We start from the raw sequence: 17989 nt of genomic DNA on the forward strand, positions 1-17989 counted from the left end.
CAAGTGGAGATTTCCCTTCCACCCCTCCTCTGAGAGAATTAGGAGCACCTATATCATGATGGAGAAACCCTCTTCATCCAATGGAGATTTGTCTTCCACCCAGAAAACGGAAGTGTATCACTCACAAACGTCTGTACTCTCTTCTCTTCAGTGGATCCTGTCTCTTTACGAATTTTCACATTTCTGTTTCAGTCGTTAAAAACAAATTTAAAGAAAAAAACAAACAAACCTCATTTGAATGCTTTTGTTTCTGTACCCTTACTTGAGAAATAAGTCTTGGATTCAGAAAGGGGGGATGTTAAAAGTCGGCCTTATCACACATCTGGACAAGTGCACACGTCTCATTATAGAGTAGGTACATTCCCTGCAGTTTTAATGGACTGGGGGAGGGGCGGGATCTGGAGAGTGTGGGAGGAGGTAGGGAGGAGCTTACCCAAGAACAGATTTGCAAAGCTTTTTCTCACAGGTCTTCATTCCTACATTCTTTATCTTTATTCTCTTCTTTTTCCTTCCTGGAGTCCCTGTGACTGTATCTTTATCTACCCGTAGGTAGGGATCTGGAGAGTGTGGGAGGAGGTAGGGAGGAGCTTACCCAAGAACAGATTTGCAAAGCTTTTTCTCACAGGTCTTCATTCCTGCTTTCTTTATCTTTATTCTCTTCTTTCTCCTTCCTGGAGTCCCTGTGACTGTATCTTTATCTACCGGTAGGTAAAGAATTAAAATGTAGCTCTTATTTACTGGGGCACCGAGACTACAAATTCTCCGGCTTCTAGAGTGTCGCCGGAAGTGAGGCGGGGCCTGGAGATAGGACAGGAGTGCGGAGACACACTTCCTCTCCAGGCTTACCTATAGAGACAGCTTTGAACTTTTCCGGAAGTTGAAAGGGGGTGTGGGAGAATCTCCTCTCTTGCTGTGTGTCCTTCAAAATGCCTCCCCGCGTTTTCCTCACAGACCCCGGCTTTTGACTAGGGGTGAAGGGAGGGCTGGGATTGTTTAAAAGGACGTGGGTTGGAAGTCGTCTTCTGAGCTCTTTTTCTATCTTTGGCTCGGATTTGTAATTATGTTCCTGGGGAGTCCCTAAAAGAATCACTGACATCAAACCTAGTTTCTTAATACTAAGATTTAATTTCTAGGACGGTAAAGGTTGTCATAACATTCAGGAAAACAAAAGCAAAAACAAAAAACCTCTCTGACTCGTTTTCAATTTTTACACTGTAAGGGGATAATAAAAGTTTGAGAACTTTTGGGAAAACAAGACAAAAAGTTACAAGATGAAATAATGAGGTCTTTCTAGTTGAAATATTGGGGGCCTGAAGGGATATAGTCAATAGTGAAATAATATGAAATGGCAGCTGAAAGGAAAATTGATAAGTTTTAAATTGCAAACTGAAAAAAATTGAATTTTATGTTAGAAGCCCAAATATAATTTTAAAAAATCAAAATCAAGCTTTTATTAACTACTTAAACTATTAATTTCCTTCTTTACACAATTTATTTCATATTACTGTGAGGGATAGAAAATCCTATCCAAAAATGACTACTCAGATCACTCATAGAAAAGCAGAATTATTTATTAGAATCTGGAGAAGCGGACCCCATCCTGGTTTGTGAGCCAGATTCACAGCAGGAGAGAGCCACTCCCTTGAAGATGCTCACGACTTTTATACATTTCAGACAAAGAACCTTCAAAATCCCACCCTCTATAGGTTGTGATTGGTCATATTTGGTCAGTGGAATGCAGCTGGCAATGTGATTTATAGCTTTTTTGGCCACGTATAAGTTAATCCCTATTTGGGCAAAGGAATGCAGCCTAGGCCTTCATGTGACTGGGGCCTATAGGCCTGATTTTACGTTAGCTAGCAGTCTCTGATCAATATGTGCTTAATCTGTAAGTTCTTCACCATACCTTACTCCACACATTACTACCTTCACAAAATCTGTTCCAATAAGGTTGACCTCTAGTAGTTGTTGCCTATACCCTAGTCTTATGAGGAATATTCCAACACCCACTTTTGTACCCACTACAAGTTCTCCATGTGGAAGCTCTCTGTCTTTGTCTCTGTATGTGTGTGTATCTCTCTCTCTCTTATGCAATATAGCCTCTCTGGACAGATGTCAGGAGAGTAAACAGATGTTTAACTCTCTAGGAGGTAGGGAGGGGGAGAAAAGAAGGGAGAAAAATTTGGAACATATGGTTTTATAAAGATGAATATTAAAAACTGTATGTATTTGGAAAAAAATAGCTTTGGAGTAAGAGTAAAAAACAAGCTGTTCTGTCATTAGACATTTTTTTTTTTTTTGTGGAGAGGATGGATTAGGAGAGAAGGAGACACTGCAGAGAGACAGAAGTCACTGCAAATAAAAGAGGGCACAATGACACCATTGTGGTGGTGACGTTCCTCTTTTTTTTTTTTAGGTCAAATTTTTTTTTATTAATTGTATAATTATAACATTTTTTGACAGTACATATACATAGGTAATGTTTTACAACATTATCCCTTGTATTCCCTTCTGTTACGAATTTTCCCCTCCTTCCCTCCACCCCCTCCCCTAGATGGCAGCCATTCCGCTACATATTAAATATAGTATATCCTAGATACAATATATATGTACAGAACCGAATTTTTGTTGTTGTTGTTGTTGTTGTTGTTGTTGCAAAGGAAGAATTGGATTCAGAAGGTAAAAATAACCTGGGAAGAAAAACAAAAAATGCAAACAGATTACACTCATTTCCCAGTGTTCCTTCTCTGGGTGTAGCTGATTCTGTCCATCATTGATCAATTGGAACTGGATTAGATCTTTTCTATGTTGAGATATCCACTTCCATCAGAATTGATCCTCATATAGTATTGTTGTTGAAGTGTATAATGATCTCCTAGTTCTGCTCATTTTACTCAGCATCAGTTGATATAAGTCTCTCCAAGCCTCTCTTTATTCATCCTGTTTGTCATTTCTTATAGAACAATAATATTCCATAACATTAATAAACCATAATTTACCCAACCTTTCTCTGATTGATGGGCATCCATTAATCTTCCAGTTTCCAGCCACTACAAAAAGGGCTGCCACAAACATTTTGGCACGTACAGGTCCCTTTCCCTTCTTTAGTATTTCTTTGGGATATAAGCCCAGTAGTAACACTGCTGGATCAAAGGGTATGCACAGTTTGTTAACTTTTGGGGCATAATTCCAGATTGCTCTCCAGAATGGTTGGATTCTTTCACAACTCCACTAACAATGCATCAGTGTCCGAGTTTTCCCACAGCCCCTCCAACATTCATCATTATCTGTTCCTGTCATCTTAGCCAATCTGACAGGTGTGTAGTGGTATCTCAGAGTTGTCTTAATTTGCATTTCTCTGATCAGTAGTGATTTGGAACACTCTTTCATATGAATGGAAATAGTTTCAATTTCATCATTTGAAAATTGTCTGTTCATATCCTTGTGACTTTCCTCTTAAAGCAGAGAATGACCATGTTAGATGTGCTCTTGGATATGTTCTCAGGGGCATGGTCTTTATGTGTGGATGGCGCTCCATTGTGGCCACAGCTTTTGCAGGGAATGTCTCTCTTCCTGCTGGAGGGTAGCAGCCCTGGCTTTCTCTTGAACTGAATGTAAGCAAGTGCCCCAGATCAGAGCAGTACCCCAAGTCAATGAGCGCCTAGCACAGCTGGTTAAAAGGTTCAGCTCCCAGGTTTTGCAGAGTACTAATGGACAGAGCCAGTGTGCCCTTCATGGGAAAGTCTTCAAGCTCTTTTGTGAACATGACCAGACACCACTGTGTGTGACATGCTGTGAAACTCCAGAGCATGAGGCTCATGGGATCTCTCCTGTAGGAGAGGCTGCTCCCAAGTGCAGGAAACAGCTCCAGGACATGCAGAGAAATTTGGGGAAGCATTATGAAGAAGCTCAGAGCCTTCTAGCTCAGCAGAGGCCTGTGAATTGGAGAAGGATGATCACAGAAGAATTCCACAAACTGCACCGCTTATTGATACAGGAAGAATTCCGATGTCTTCAAAGGATAAGGCAAGAGCAAAGTGCAAGGCAGGACAGACTAACCCAGAATATACAAACCCTTAAGAAGCTCAAGCTAGAACTGCAGGAAGCAAGCTACCAACCTGACCTGGATGTGTTACAGGATGCCAAGCAGTTGCTGGAAAGGAGTGAGTCAGAGCTGTCCCAGAGGGCCAACACTCTCATCCCAGAGCTGAGAGAGTATCCCATCCCTGGCCTGATAGAGATGCTCAATCGATTCAGAGTGGACATCACCAAGAATCCCAGATCTGCCACTTCCTATGTGAGGGTTTCTGAGGATCTGAAGAGTGTGAAGGCTACAGAAGACTGGGAGGCACCCCAGCATCTTGAAGACTCGGAATGCCATGCTGTCCTTGCTAAGCCAGCCTTCAGCTCAGGCATTCACTACTGGGAGGTGGATGTGAGTCAGCTACCCCAGTGGGCACTGGGGATCCACACCACCTACTTGAGGAGAAAAAGGGACAGGGATGTGGAGTCTTGTGACTATGCCTTCTTGCTTCGATGTGTCAAGAGGGAAGATAATTACTTTATAGGATCCTATCCTGGGTCACTGAAGCATCAATTGAAAGGCCCTATGCCCAGGATTGGGGTCTACCTGCAATATAGCCCTGGAACTCTTGTTTTTTAACAATGTTCTCCAGCGCTCTTTTATTTATAAGTTCCACCCCATTTCTTTCACAGAGCCTGTCACACCTGTCTTTACTCCTGGCCCCCCATTTCCAGGAATTGAGCCTGGGCCCATGACTCTCTGTCCAATGGACTCCCATCTTTGTGCTTGTTGCTTTTCATCTCAATGAGCGTTTCCCCAGAGAACACTTCTCAAACCACTACCATGCTCCCAGACTTTGGTCATTCCATTTCCAGCTTTCCTCCAAGAGAAGAAGGATCGCCTATTTCATGATGAAGAGTCCTGCTCACTCAAGACGTTTTCCTTCCACCCTGCAAGCTGAAAAATCTCATTCCCAAGTGTTCTATTCCCTCTTAGTGGATCCTGTCTGTTTACAAATTTTCACAGTCAATTCTGTTTAGTAGTTAAAAACAACCCAAAACCTCTCATTTGAGGACTATGGTTTCCCTATCCTTATGTGAGAAATAACTCTTGGATTCAGAAAGGGGGGTTGTTAAAAGTCTGCTTTTTTAGACATTTGCAGGAGTGGGTGTGTCTCATTATAGAGTACATACTCACCAGGAGAGAGGAAGATCAAGCACTATATCCTTTAGCTTTCCTGTGTTCATGACCCTCAGTAAGTTTAGCCTTGTTTTTAACTGTAAATTCAAGATATACCTACAAGAGTAGGCTGTCTTCACAGATCTTTCTCTTACTTGTATATTTCTGGGGAAACACAAGGTATCATATCTCACACTTGCTCCAAGAATTTATCATACTCCAATTAGATCTATAGATTTCAATCTTTTCCTGTCCTATATCCCTTGAATTATATTAAAGCTTCCTTTTTTCCTTATTTAAAGTAAAATAAAATAAATTCTTGTGTTTGTTGTGCTTGTGTGTCTTTTTGTTGTGTTTGTTGTGCTTGTGTGTCTTTTTGTCGTTGTTCATTTCATTTGTGTCCAACTCTTGTTTCATCATTTGGGGTTTTCTCACCAAAGACACTGTAAGGGTTTACAGTTTCCTTCTGCTCTTTTTTGAGATGAGAAAATTGATGCAGAGAAAAGGGACTGCTCAGAATCCCATAGCTACTAAATATCTGAAGCCAAACATGAACTCAGGAAGGAGTTTTCCTCAGTCTAAGCCAGGCATTATATCCAATGTGCTCCCCAACTGGGGAGCTTATCCTGCCCCCTTATCACATCAGAAATTATTTAATGTTGATGGGATAATAAAATCAATGTCCAAATATTCCGCATGCCCTTCTCACATTCCCTGGGTATCCTAGACTGAGAATCCCTGGTGTCTATGTGGGCTGCATTTCCCCATATGGTCTATATGGGCCTGGGACTGGCCATTTAAGAGCACTTATCCCTTGAGTGTTTGTCTCTTCCAGACACAGGGAAAATCTGGGTTCATTCTTTTGGTCACAAAGGACTTTGACTAAAACTAATTCATTACTAATAGCGATGTTCACACTAATCTCACTCTTCACTTATCTCTGTGATGAATTTCCAGCCTTGGAACGGAGACATGGTATGAATATATCATTCTGGCTACAGTGTTTCCTTGTCTCCCAAAGTAGATTGGGAGAGCTGCTCATAGTGCACATGTAATGAAATCGCAACAATGTTCCCATAGCCAGAAGGTACTTTTTATTCATGTGAAAAGGTCATGGGAAAAAAAAATGATTTTTGCAATTTGTTTTTGGAAGTGCCAACTAGTCTATACTTAGGGGGGAGAAACAAATAAGGGCAGGAATTGGTGTGTGGGAGGGAGGGGCCCAGTCAAGGACACATTTGCATGGGCTTTCTATCTGTGTGATTAGTTGCACGCTGAGGGACAGTTGAGACTGACTTAAATATCCTAACAAGATAGGGGTGATGATTGTTTATAACAGGAACAGGATAGGCCTGTTTTAGCATTTCCTGACAAGGACAACAAAATGAGTTGGTTTAGAGTTCACATCACTTCCATTTGTGTTCCAGAACAAATGCAATAGGTGAGAACTCCTAAATGGGGGGAGACAAATCAACTGCCTTTTTTTTTTTTTTTTTTTTTTTTTTTTTTTGTGAGCAGAATCTCTGGGATTCTGAAATTGCCTGATAAAGACAATGCTTTTGCTGCTTTTAATTTTGCTGCTACTTCTCCTTCTGAGAAGTGTAGATAAGCATAGGGATGAAGGAAAAAATTGGAAATCATTAGCTACTTCATTGCAAATACCTGATAGAATAGGAAAACCATTCTTTCCCAGTTTTACATTCTTCTTGCACCTCTAAATCCTTCTAAGATTTATTAGAAAAAAGAAATAACTTTCCCCCTATTTTTAAAAACTTCATTTAAAATTTTGATCCCTCTCTCCTTTCTCTTTTCCATTCCTGAGATGGTAAGCAATCAGATATGTGTTATACATATGCAATTATGTAAAACATTTGCATATTAGTCATTTTATACAAGAAGATTTGAATAAACCGAAAAAAAGATCAAAAATAGCATATATCAGATTTTTTTCCTGGAGGTGAAGATTATACTTTATTATTCATTTTTTGGAATTATCTTGGATTATTGTATTGCTAAAATTAGCTAACCCATTCACAATTTTTCATCCAACGATATTGCTGTGTTAATGCTTATAATATTCATCTGGTTCTGTTCACTTTATCAGTTCATGAAAGTCTTTCTCGGTATCTCTGAAATCATTCTGCTTGTCAAAAAACCCAACTTATTCAAGCATAAAATATTATAGAATGCTTGGATAAAATCTAAGTCATTTGATTTAAACTAAGGATATTGACTTTAGATTCTGGGGGATCAGAGAGGATGGGTCACTTATCACTTTCATGATCTCTTCAGGACTCCAGGCCGAGCCCTCTAATCATTATGCAATATAGCCTCTCCTGACAGATGGAGTAGACAGTAACTTGTTCTTAGTATCACTGAGAAAAGTTCAAATACTTTCCTGGATCATATTTGGATGTGTTATTTTAAGAATACATTTAGGTGATAATTGGAAAGACATTCAGTGCTCTTGGATAGGCTGAGCGAATATAATAAAGATGACAATACTCCCCAAACTAATCTATTTATTTAGTGCTATACCAATCAGACTCCCAAGAAACTATTTTAATGACCTAGAAAAAATAACAACAAAATTCATATGGAAGAATAAAAGGTCGAGAATTGCAAGGGAACTAATGAAAAAAAAGTCAGAGGAAGGTGGTCTAAGTGTACCTGATTTAAAGCTATATTATATAGCAGCAGTCACCAAAACCATTTGGTACTGGCTAAGAAATAGAACGGTAGATCAGTGGAACAGATTAGATACAAAGGACAAAAAAGGGTACATCTATAGCAATCTAATCTTTGACAAACCCAAAGATACCAACATTAGGGACAAAAATTCATTATTCGGAAAAAACTGGGAATAAAATTGGGAAAAAATTGGGAAAACTGGAAATTAGTATGGCAGAAATTAGATATGGATCCACACTTAATACCATATACCAAGATAAGATCAAAATGGGTCCATGATTTAGGCATAAAGAATGAGATAATAAATAGATTAGAGGAATAGAGAATAGTCTACCTCTCAGACCTGTGGAGGAGGAAGGAATTTATGACCAGAGGAGAACTAGAGATCATTATTGATCACAAAATAGAAGATTTTGATTACATCAAACTAAAAAGTTTCTGTACAAACAATACTAATGCAAACAAGATTAGAAGGGAAGTAACAAATTGGGAAAATATTTTTAAAAGTAAAGGTTCTGACAAAGGTCTCATTTCCAAAATATATAGAGAACTGACCCTGATTTATAGGAAACCAAACCATTCTCCAATTGATAAATGGTCAAGGGATATGAACAGACAATTCTCAGATGATGAAATTGAAACTATTTCCACTCATATGAAAGAGTGTTCCAAATCACTGCTGATCAGAGAAATGCAAATTAAGACAACTCTGAGATACCACTACACACCTGTCAGATTGGCTAAGATGACAGGAACAAATAATGATGAATGTTGGAGGGGATGTGGGAAAACTGGGACACTGATACATTGTTGGTGGAGTTGTGAAAGAATCCAGCCATTCTGGAGAGCAATTTGGAACTATGCCCAAAAAGTTGTCAAACTGTGCATACCCTTTGACCCAGCAGTACTACTACTGGGCCTATATCCCAAAGAAATACTAAAGAGCGGAAAGGGACCTGTATGTGCCAAAATGTTTGTGGCAGCTCTTTTTGTTGTAGCTAGAAACTGGAAGTTGAATGGATGCCCATCAATTGGAGAATGGTTGGGTAAATTGTGGTATATGAAGGTTATGGAATATTATTGCTTTGTAAGAAATGACCAGCAGGAGGAATACAGAGAGGCTTGGAGAGACTTACATCAACTGTTGCTGAGTGAAATGAGCAGAACCAGAAGATCACTATACACTTCAACAACAATACTGTATGAGGATGTATTCTGATGGAAGTGGAAATCTTCAACATAAAGAAGATCCAACTCACTTCCAGTTGATCAATGATGGACAGAAATAACTATACCCAGAGAAGGAACACTGGGAAGCGAATGTAAATTGTTAGCACTACTGTCTATCTACCCAGGTTACTTATACCTTCGGAAGCTAATAATTAATGTGCAACAAGAAAATGGTATTTACACACATATATTGTATCTAGGTTATATTGTAACACATGTAAAATGTATGGGATTGCCTGCCATCGGGGGAGGGAGTGGAGGGAAGGAGGGGATAATTTGGAAAAATGAATTAAAAAAAAAAAAAAGAATACATTTAGGTGTATTACCTTTAATATCTCAGGGCCTATGAAAACTCTTAGAAGATGCTATGTTCCAGAGGAAGTGCCCATTACTACAGGTAGAGAAACTTGGAAATTTTTTTGCCTTGAGTTGTCTCCATCATAATCTTAACTAGTGCTAATTAGCATAATTAGCATAGTGCTAATGTAAGCATTCCAAGCTTTTCTAAAATTGGCCTGTTCACTATTTCTTATAAAATAATAGTGTCCCATTATATTCATATACTATAACTTATTCAGCCATTCTCCAATTGATGGGCATCCACTAATTTTCCAATTCTTTGCCATCACAAAGAGCTGACGTATTTTTGCACATGTGGAGCCTTTTCCTTCTTTTATAATCTCTTTGGAACACAGATCTCATAATGGCAAATCGCTCTCCAGAATGGCTGGATTAGTTCACAAGTCCACCAACATATCCCCTGGGCAAAACTTCAGAAAAGACTGCACCTCTAGAGGCCAGGATTGGCTTGAATGCAATATGGACATGTCCACGTTGACACTACTGAATTAACAGCAGCAGGATCTCAAGCAGCTCTGTCAGTAAGGGAACTAGGTGAGAGGATTCTGGGAAGATGACCAAATAGGTTTAAAAAAAAGCAAACAAACGACTTTTGGCTCTCCAAATTTCCTCTACAAAAGAAGTCAGAATATTATCTCAGAAGGAATATTTAGCAGCAGAAATAATGGGAGTTGGGGTAAAACACAGTGTCCTTCTAAGACAACTTGAAAAGAACCAAGGGAAGATCAGCAATCCAGGGTCAGAGCTTCAGCCACAGTGAAGTGAAGACTCTGAAGACTCAACAAAAAACATACCCTGGGGGGGTGTTGGAACAAGAGGCAGCCTCAGCCTCAGGAACTTTCACCTCATGGATAGTGTGAGAGTCTGAAGGCTGAGCAGAAGATTGAAGGAACTTCCCCTGTCTAGAAATGCCATGTGTAATGATGCAGATCAGACTTGTGTGGGACAGTAATGAATACTAACATTATCTGGAGTCTGAGTCTGAGTGCAGGAAAAAAGTTTACTAAAGTTTACTTCTTTCTTATGAGAAAAGGTGAGCAGTCTCTGACATACAAGAGACGCCCACAAAAACCAGCCATAGGCAGTCCCTGGTTATTCTCTAACTAAGAGCTCCCCTGCCCAACCCCCTGGCTGCTTTCCAAACTATTGACTGGCATTGGGAGCCCACATTCTAAAGCAGAGTTTCTAAGAATACAGTGGAGGTTTTCTGCCTGGAGCTAAGGAACAAAGAAGAAGTTTTGAAAAATATGAAGTAAGAAAGTCTAAGGATAACAAATGCTTGCCCTGGCAAGGTGTTTTTACAAGTGAAGCAGATTAGCAGTGTAATACTGGAGAAACTGAGGCAAGACCGGAATTAGGTTTTTAATATCTTAATAATGGATAATTTGGACTAGCAATTGAACAGGATTCATGTTCCATCTCTAGCCAGCTGAATGGGACTCTTGTCTCAAAGCATCCAGCATCCAGCCATTAATTCTAGAGATTTTTACAGGGCTCCAGCTATCAGGGAAACAAAGGCAAGGTGGAGGGCGAGCACTGGGTGAGTGTGTCAACAGACACACAGGTGAGTGTGAGAAATGAGGGTCGAGAGATCCCCTGACAGCAATGGAATCCTCTGGCCCGTCTGCAGGCTTGGCAAAAGAATTTGCAAACTTGAATGAATATGGGATCCAAATTTGTGGCAAGAATGGGTTTATTCCCAAACTCCTATTAGGATTTTTGCTAAGATGGGTTTACTTTGAGAAGCAACTCATTGGGCATTCCTGAGTAGGAATTAGTAGTGATGGATTGATAGGCCTCTAGTTATATGGGATTTGTTTTTGCTCCTAGCTGGGGAAAAGTTTGAGGGACTAATCTTCAACTCAGTAGAAGATGTTGGCTATGCTCTAGGCTGAGATTTCCAATTGAATGAGATTACTTATCTGGGAGTTTCCCTTATGAATGGTTGGGGCCCCTCCCAGAGACCAAGAGGGTTTGAGACTCAGGACCACCCTTCCCCCAAAGATTAAAGGGGACACAATTTACACCAGGGCCTTTCTGACCCTTCCCCCCCAAAGATCAGGGGGACAGTTTACATCAAGTGGAAATTCCAGGAAGGACTATAACTTAATCCTGACAGACAGAGGGGTCAAGGTAAGGAGATTGAGCAGGAGACAGAAGTCTGAGACAGGAGATACTCAAGTATTTGAGATAAGCCACCTGGAGTTTTATGACTCTTTGGAATGTGAAAGTGGCCAGAGCTTGGAAGCCCCAATTCTCTCAGTCCCAATGGGAAAGAAAGGGGGTTGGCCACCAGGGAAACTAAGAACAATTCAGGGAAACTGAGGCAGGGAAACTGAGGTATTACAGCAGGGAAGTGGCCCCTTCTGTGGTTATCTCAGCAACTCACACCCCTGAGGAAACTTCATCCCATTTAATCCAGTCCCTGCCCCCAAAGAGCTTCCATTCTAGAAATGGAAAACTAGGGGCAAAGAACAAAAGATTCTTTTCAAATCTCAGGCCACCAGACTTGATTACAAAACCCAGTCCCTGATTCCAAGGAATTTAAATTCTTACATCCTTGATTATTCTTTGATGCCCTTGTGGGTTTAAATTTTCTGATTTAAGTTTCATTTCTCCAATTTAATTTTCATAACTATAGAAACAAAATAAATGAAGATCCATTTTTCACAGACTCATTCTGTGTTGTGGCTGTGGGGGAGAAGGAGCTAGTACTCTCCTGGTGAATATGGTAGCAGAGGTGCAGGGACCTTGTTGGGTACGGTATGTGGAGTGAACAGTGTTCCTGGTTTCAATTCCATGGCAGAGAGGACAGCTATGGTTTGCAGCCAATGATGGAACTGCAAGGAGCAAGAGCATCTGCTAGGGCCCTAGCCATGGCTTAAGGGTGGAGAGGAAAACCCAAGATTGGGCCCCAGGACAGACCTCAGAAAATAGTATGTAAGGAGGACCTGAGGCTTGGGGCATCTTTGGTTCTAAAACTTTATATTGCTAAAGGCAAAATAAAAATGAGTAAGCAAAGGAGAAAGGATTCTACCTTAGATAACTACTATAGGGATAGAGAAGATTTGGGTTCATAGTCAGTGGAAGATAGTGGAATTTGAAAATATCTTCCTTTCTTCCATGAGAAACATTAAATGAGCCTACAAATAAAAGAATTTTAAAAGGAATTTTATAATCAAATATGAGAGATTCTGAATTTAAGTTACTTGTTGTCAGACACAACTAATAAAGGTAAAGGGATATTTGAAGTTACATCTCTCGTTAGTGTCTGTGTTGTGCCATAGTTCTCTTTTATTATCCTTACTCAGTTTCCCTAATTGTTCTGACTAAATTTTCCTAAATTGTCCTGACTCAGTTTCCCTGAATTGTTTTGCCTCAGTTCCTAATTGTTCTGGTCAATCCTGAAACACTACAGATCCCTGCTAATCATCAGATTATTTGATAAGGATAAACCACCTTCTATTTTAGATATCATGAGCCCAGCCCTTCCCTACATATCAGAAAGCCTCTCCCAATCCCAGAATGTTGGGTGCCTCTCCCCATTCTGTAATCCCAATTATCAGATGTCCCCCATGCCTCCCCCACCCTGTCAGAACCAGATCCATAGTCCTGTTCCTGTTCTCAGCACCCTGATTCCACCCCTGCCTCAGTCTACCCCCTGTATCTGAGCCATGTGTATATATATATGCCATTGAGAACTCACATTGTTCACTGGATTCTTGGAGATGATAGTGCCATTCAGCCCTGGGACCAAACCATGGATCCATTTGGTCCCAGTAAATCTCTCCTTTCAAATAAAATATTAAAAATCAAGAGAGATTCAGGGGAAAAAAAATGAGAACACGGCAAGAAAATCATGAAAAGGGAGCCAACCAACATAAGGAAGAAAATATAAAACTAGAATTGAGCAAGAGGAAGCTAATGACAATCTAAGACAACAAGAAACCTTAAAACTTTTTTTTTAAATTTAGTCTGTCTCATCTACAACCTTGTCCTTTGTTGATGGTGGCGGCAGTGGTGATGGTAGTAATGGCTTTTCATTTGAAGACCATGACATCAGGGAGGTGATGCCATAACATGCAAGTGGATTGGATTTAAGTGAGGGATGCTATGCAAAGTCACCAGTCTCACTCCCTTCTCCAGAGCATCTGGATCCAATGGCCTGCTGGAGCTAGTCTCTGAATGAGGAAAAACAAAGGAAAAAAGCCTTCACCTAGAGATAGAGGGTATAATCTGAATGCAGCAAAGGAGATGGAAAAAGAGCAATCTTATAGGTGGGACAAGAATGAGGAGAGTGATGTCCTGAAAACCTAGAGAGAAGAGAGATCAAGAATGAAGATTGAGAAAAGGACATTGGATTTAGCAGGTAAGTGACTACTGATAACTGGAGAAAACAGTTTCAAAGGAATGAGGAAGTTGGAAATTGAATTGTGGGGAGTTGAGAATGTAATGAGAGGAGAGAAATTATTATCACTAAACAAAACTGCAGCTAAGTGGTGAAGTAGATAGAGCACTGAAGTCAGCAGGACCTGAATTCAAATTTGACCTTAGACACTTAACACTTCCTAACCCTGGGCAAGTCACATAACCCCAATTGCCTCGGGAAAAAAAAATGTAAACCTTGAGTGCTATATATAAATCTTTACTCCCAATAAGTAGGACAAAAAGGACAAAAATCTCAAAGACATTGGTATTAGGATTTCTAGGTGTTAACTGGGTTGTCTAATTTAGCCTAGTACTTAACAATTCTCTAGCTCAGAGTTCACACCTTTAGTTCAAACCTTTAGAGGAATTTACACCTATAAAGAAGCAAGTTCATTGGTTGAAGGAGTTCCCACACATTTGTTTCAAGGCACATAGTTAGGAATCTATTGTGCTATGCATGTATGCTGTGCATTAGAACCAAATCAAATCAGGTGGGTTTATTAGAAAGTAGAAGTTTGGGTTCAAAGCAGTTCTGAGGAAAATTGGGAAACTGGCATTGTCAGGTAGGACATAAAGATAGGAAAGGGGAGAGGGCTTGTGATGGAGAGAAGTCTAGGAGGATGGTATTTAAAGAGGCAGGACAAAGGGTTGACTCCACTTCATCTCCCTTTCCTTATTCTTACATAGTCCCTAATTCTGTGATTTGGTTCTCCTCTACATTTAGGGTCCTAGAATGGGCAAGAGCTCTAAGATGTGGAGAAAAAAAAGCATCTCAGGCATAAATCATTGCCCAGCTATTTCAGGAGCAGAGCAGGACAGAGATGAAGTTTTAAAAGAAGGATCTTTACTGGGGTCTCTATTTTGTTCATCCATATTGGGTGGTAGAAGAATTATTAGGCAGATGTTGCTATAAACTTTCTGTGGAGGCCTGGTCAAGTACTTCCCTTTGGGGCTTATTTCCTTATCAGTTAACATAGATTGAGAAGAAGGAGAAGTTGTGGAAACTAGCAATAAAAGGATTGAGGACAGTGGAGTGAATTTACCCTAATGTTAATAGAATCATTAAAAAACAGCTGGATTCTAAAATTATTGCCATGACAGAGATAAAATAACAATACAACCAAACTACATGGACAAGACGGAAAAGTGATCAGTGAGTTATGATTAGCAAAAATATGACTATTTTACATACAAGATAGCAGGTAAATATAGCCAACTGGTGTCTTGAAAATAACTAATTGCTCAGATTAGTTTTAAATATTTACTGAGGGTTTATAGAATCTCAGAATTGATCATTAACCTGTAAACAAAAATCCTTTCTACAAAGAAGTCTACAGACTTCTTTTGAAAAGTTTTGAGGCAGACCATATCTATAACTTTGGACAGTTCCAGTGTTGAATATTTCCTGATGGTTCCCCCAACATATCTAGAAATTAATTGAATTTTACATATTGTTGCAACTTCTACCCTCAGGACAGGGAGAACAAATCTAATCCCTCTTTACAATAAAAGTCCTTTAAATACTTAGAAAACTTTGATCAAGTCTCCTCCAAAATAAACATTTTCTGTTCCTTAAAGTAATCAGGGTTACCTCCAGTTCCTTCACCCTTTAAGCTTTCTTTTCCCAGGATAAACTCTACTTTATAAACTTCCTTTTCAGAAAGTAACATCCAAACAAACCTTGAAGCAGGTTGGAGTCCCTTTAAGAAATTGTATTTTTTTTTTTTTTTTAATCTATGATTCCTTTCAGATTCTAGTTCCTCCTCCTGGGGAAAGCATGTCTTTCCTAGAAAAGTTATCTTTCCAGGATGCCAGAACCTTTGATTCAATTAGAAATCCTGGTCAAAAAGCACCCCTTTGAAGTGTTGTTAATTCCTCACCCTTAAAGCACAGACTCCTTACCTGGGTAGGCAGGACCCACCCCACTGGAAGACCCAGTGTCTGTTCAGAGTACAAAGAGAATTGCCTGGGGGAAACAGCACCTTTTCTTGATCCTTTCCAGCAGAGAGCAGGCAACCTAGCTCAGGAAGGAGAATCCTGGCTGACTTGGATTCCTCTATGCAAGGGCCTTGAAGCTATTCAGCCTTATGATCAAGCCACTTTCTCAATAGGAGGAGCTAAAATTTACCTCCTCAGTCAATGTTCACCAATCAGGGTTGATTTTCACTTGTCAGGGGAGTTCCCTTTCAGAGGAGCTTTAAGGCATTTCAGAGTCTGCTTCGATTAATTTGGTTACAGCAGGGAACCACTGACCATCAATTTATTGATTGCTGGCAAGTTTGATTAGTTACTTGATTATTAATTACCCAGAAACTCAAGAGGTCAAGTTGAGCTCTGGGAAGCCAGATGCTTTCTTGCTGCTTCCTCATCTGTTGATTCCAGCCTTCACAGAGTCTCTGTGGCTGCCAGTCGAGCAGTAGAAAAATGCCTGGATTCAGATACTGAAGAGAGATGACTTCAAATATCCTTTTCCCTTTATTAGTTGTGCTGTGGGCAAGTAACTTCACTTCAAATGATCAGAGACTCAGGGGCCCCAAAGTAACCAAATGTGATGAATCAGTTCAAGTTAACCAGCTTTTGTCTTGGCATTTCTACTCTGAAGAAGGGAAAAAGTTAAAAACAACAACAAAAATATTAATGTGAAATGAGTCTGGGCTAAATTCAGAGGGTTCAACCTCTACTTCTGGCTGGAAGTTGAGCCTTAGTAAATGTGCCGAGAAATTAAAAATGTGGCTTATATAAGATGCTCTTTTCTCCCTCCCCATGCCAGCCCTTATACATGCAACACCATTGTCAGAGCAGAGCAGTGCTCAACAGCTCCTCACTACCCTTGCCCTCTTACACTGACTCAACTTATCCATGTCTCCATATAAATTAACTGAAACACTCCTCAGACACAATTCACAAGTCTCCCCACAATCCTTCCAGTTCTTTTTTCATCACCATGTCCCTTAAACACAATTTGAAACCTTTCCCCCCAGAAGCCACTTCATTAATAAGACAATTTCCGACCTCCTTGCTTCCCCATTTCTGGACCAATCTCTGTCCCTTGTCAATAATTCCTGAGGCTTTTTGATCAGGCATAATTCATGTGAAAGTTTCCCTTCTCAGTCACATCACACTCTCAATACTCATAGTAGCCCTTACAGGAGCTCCTGACATTAGGGTAGCTCCAGAGAAGCTGTAGGAATATTGGTCAATTCTTGAGAAAATGGAGAAATAAGTAGAATAGCAGAAAAAAGTTCTTCCCTTCCCAATCCTTTTGCATTCTTTAGAGTACTTTTTACTCTATTTGAGTATTTTAGTATTTACTCTATTTGAGTATTGAGTATTTTACTCAATTCAATTAACATTGTTTTTTAGCTACCTATTGTTAAGGGACAGGTCAATTCCCCAAGAGCATCCACAGCTGTGGATCATAACATCTGAAAGAGTAGAAAGGCAGCCTTTGCTGACACAGGTGGTGCAGACTGGAATGAGATAAATTGGAGGCAGAGGGAAGAGGAGAGAAGTCTGACAATGCAAAGGCCTCTCAGAGAGGTCAGAGAACAGCAACAGACTGTTTCCTTGTATCCTCCTCTCATAAGAGGAGAACCATTCTAGGTTGGATCTCCAGCAGCCACTGCCAGGTGGCTCCCATGTATTCCAACAGCTTTTGCAGAAAATGTCTCTCCTCTTGCTGGAGAGCAGTAACCATGGATTTCTCTTATCCTGAATGCAGGGAAGTGCCCCAGATCAGAGCATTATCCACAGTCAATGAGTGCTTAGCACAGCTGACTGACCTGGTCAAAGTGTTCAGTTTCCAGGTTTTGTAGACTACTAATAGAGCCAGTGTGCCCTTCACGGGAAAGTCTTTAAGCTCTTTAGCTAAGATGACTAGACACCACTTTGTGAGATGCTGTGAAACCCAAGACATGTAGTAGGAGAGGATGCTCTCAAGTGCAGGAAACAGCTCCTCCAAGTATCTGCCTTGGCTCCTCCCTCTCTGAATATTGTACAACAATATAGCAAATAGGTGTTCTGTCCCTCTGACTCAATATGGCTAAGTCTCACCACTCAGCTCTGTAAGCATCTCTT

Source organism: Sminthopsis crassicaudata, chromosome 1 (assembly GCF_048593235.1).
Source record: "Sminthopsis crassicaudata isolate SCR6 chromosome 1, ASM4859323v1, whole genome shotgun sequence".
In the NCBI taxonomy this organism is placed as follows: Eukaryota; Metazoa; Chordata; class Mammalia; order Dasyuromorphia; family Dasyuridae; genus Sminthopsis; species Sminthopsis crassicaudata.